Raw genomic sequence first — 3,955 nt, forward strand, 5'->3', positions numbered from 1 at the left:
CAACATACGTATAACAGGGATTCCAGAATAAGAAGAAGAGCCACCACTAGAAAACCTATTTGAAGAAATAATGTCAGAAAACTTCACTGATTTAGGGAAGAAAAAAGTCACACAAGTACAGAGAGCCCCAAACAAGATAAACCCAAAAAGACCCACATCAAGACACTTCGTAATTACAATGACAAATATTAATGACAAAGAGAGAATCTTAAAGGCTGCCAGAGAGAGACAGAAAGTTACCTTTAAGGGATCTCCCATTAGACTGTCAACTGATTTCTCAAGAGAAACACATTAGGCCAGAAAGGAATGGAAGGAAGTATACAAAGTGATGCAAAGGGACTGAATCCAAGAATATTCTATCCAGCAAGGCTATCATTCAAAATTGAAGGGGAAATCAGGAGCTTCACAGACAAAGAAAAGCTAAGGGAGTTTATCACTACCAAGCCAGCAATTCAAGAAATGCTAAAGGGACTGTTGTAAAAAGAAGAAATAAATAAATAAATAAGAGAGAAGGAACACAGGCAATAATAATAATAATAATAATAATAATAATAATAATAATAATAAAATGGCTACAAACAAGTACCTATCAATAATAACTATAAACATAAATGGACTAAATGCTCTAATCAAAATATATTGAGTAGATGAATGGATAAGAAAACATTACCCATATATTTGCTGACTACAAGAGACCTACCTCAGAACAAGTGACTCACACAGACTGAAAGTAAAGGGATGAAAAAATATCTTTCAGGCAAATGGAAATGAAAAAACATTTCCATTTAGGGAAGCAATACTTATATATGACAAAAATAGACTTCAAAGTGAAGGCCATAACAAGAGATAATGAAGGCCACTTCATAATACTAAAGGGATCGACACAACAAGAGGATATAACTCTGTAAACATATATGCACCCAATGCAACAGCACCCAAATACATAAAAAAAAAACTTCTGGAAGATATCAAGGGAGAGATTTACAGCAATATGACCATAATAGGGAACTTTAATACCCCACTGACATCACTGGATAAATCATTTGGACAAAAAACTCATCAAAGAAACAGCTATCCTAAATGATTCACTAGGTAACATGGACTTAATTGACATCTACAGAACATTTCATCCCAAGCTACAGAATATACATTCTTTTCAAGTGCACATGGGGCATTTTCAAAAATAGACAACATATTGCGGCACAGGCAAAGTCTATCCAAACTCAAGAAGATTGAAATCATATCAAGCATCTTCTCAGATCACAATGGCATAATATTAGAAATAAACTACACTAAAAACAATAAAAACATTCAAAAACTTGGAGACTGAATAGTGTGCTATTAAACAATTATTGGGTTACCAAAGAGATCAAAGAAGAAATTAAAAACATCCTGGAAATGAATAACAATGATAACACAACAATCCAAAACTATGGGACACAGTGAAAGCAGTCCTGAGAGGGAAGTTCATAGCATTACAGGCCTATCTCAGAAAAAAAGAAAAAAAAAATAGTAATAAATTACCTAATGCTACACCTTAAAGAATTAGAAAGAGAACAACAAGAAAATCCCAGAGTGAGCAGAAGGAAGGAGATAATCAAGATCAGAGCAGAAATAAATGACATAGAGACCAACGAAACAATACAAAAGATCAATGAAACCAAGAGCTGGTTCTTTGAAAGGATAAACAAGATTAATGAACCTCTAGCCAGGCTCACCAAGAAGCAAAGAGAGAGGACCCAAATAAAAAAATCAGAAATGAAACAGGCAAAATAACAACAGACCCTACGGAAATACAAAGGATTGTAAAAAAAAAAAATACGATGAACAACTCTATCCCAACAAACTTAACAACCTAGAGGAAATGGACATATTCCTAGAAAAATATGACCTTCCAAAACTCAATCAAGAAGAATAAAAAAATCTCAACATGCTGATAACTAAGAAGGAAATTGAGGCAGTCATCAAAAACCTTCCAGCAAACAAAGCCTGGGGCAACCCTAGCTGGTTTTGCTCAGTGGGTAGAGCATTGGCCTGAGGACCAAATGGTCCGGGTTCAATTCCAGTCAAGGACACATGCCCTAGTGTGGGCTCCATTCCCAGTAGGGGGTGTGCAGGAGACAGCCAATCAATGATTCTATCATCATTGGTGTTTCTATCTCTTCCTTCCACTCTGAAATAAAAAATAAAAAAATAAAAATAAGGCCAGGCCAGACTGTTTTACAGGGGAATTATACAAATATTCAAAGAAGAACTAAAACCTACCCTTCTCAGACTATTGCAAAAAATTGAAGAGGAAGGAACACTTCCAAGCTCATTCTATGAAGCCAGCATTACCCTCATACCAAAACCAGATAAAGACACTACAAAGAAAGAGAATTACAGGCCAATATCCCTCATGAACATAGATGCTAAAATCCTCAACAAAATCCCAGCAAATTGGATCCAGCATTACATTAGAAAGATCATACACCCTGGCCAAGTGGGATTTATTCTGGGGATGCAAGGATGGAACAATATCCACAAATCAAAAATGTGATACATCACATAAACAAATTGAAAGACAAAAATCACATAATCATATCAATTGATGCATAAAAGGCATTTGACAAAATCCAACATCCTTTCCTGATAAAAACTCTCAGCAAAGTGGGAATAGAAGGATCATACCTCAACATAATAAAAGCCTTATATGACAAACCTACAGCAAACATCATACTCAATGGGCAAAAACTAAAACCATTTCCCCTCAAAACAGGAACGAGATAGGGATGCCCACTTTCACTACTCTCATTTGACATAGTACTGGAAGTGCTAGCCATAGCAATCAGACAAGAAGAAGAAATAAAAGACATCCAAATTGGAAAAGAAGACATAAAATTGTCATTACTCTTAGATGACATGATATTGTACATAGAAAACCCTAAAGACTCCATCATAAAACTACTAGACTTACTAACTGAATTTAGCAATGTAGCAGGATACAAAATTAACACCCAGAAATCTATGTTTCTTTTTTTAACACCATTAGTGAATTCACAGAAAGAGAAACTAAAAAAAAAATCTCATTTACCACTGCAACACAAAAATTAAGGTACCTAGGAATACATTAACCAAGGAGGTAAAGGACCTGTACTCAGAAAATTACAGGACACTGAAAGAGATAGAGGAATACATAAACAAATGGAAGGATATTCTGTGTACATGGATTAGTAGAATCAACATCATTGAAATGTCCATCCTACCCAAAGCAATCTATAGATTCACTTCAATCCCCATTAAAATACCAATGGCATACTTCAGAGATCCAGAATAACCTCTCCAAAAATTCATCTGGATCAATAAAAGACCCAGAATAGCTGCAGCAATCTTGAGAAAGAAGAACAAAGTTGGAGGGATCATAATACCAGATATCAAGCTATACTACAAAACCACTGTTCTCAAAACTGTCTGGTACTGGCATAAGAACAGACATACAGACCAATGGAACAGAACAGAGAACACAAGAATAGACCCAAGTCATTATGCTCAATTAATATTTAACAAAGGAGGCAAGAGCATACAATGGAGTCAAGACAGTTTCTTCAATAAATGCTCTTGGGAAAATTGGATGGATACATGTAAAAAAATAAAACTAGACCACCAAATTATACCATACACCAAAATAAACTCAGAATGGATAAAGGAATTAAATGTAAAATGGGAAACCATAAAAATCTTAGAAAAAGCCATTGGCAGCAAAATAGAAGACATTTGTTGTAGCAATATATTTATCGATACAGCTCCTAGGGCAATGGAAACTAAGGGGAAAATAAACAAATGGGACTACATCAAAATAAAAAAGTTTCTGCATAGTAAAAGAAACCACCAACAAAACAACAAGAAAGCCCACTGCATGGGAGAACATACTTATCGATGTTATCACTGATAAGGGTTTAATCTCCAAATTTATAGG

This window comes from Myotis lucifugus, unplaced genomic scaffold (assembly GCF_000147115.1).
Source record: "Myotis lucifugus unplaced genomic scaffold, Myoluc2.0 scaffold_74, whole genome shotgun sequence".
In the NCBI taxonomy this organism is placed as follows: Eukaryota; Metazoa; Chordata; class Mammalia; order Chiroptera; family Vespertilionidae; genus Myotis; species Myotis lucifugus.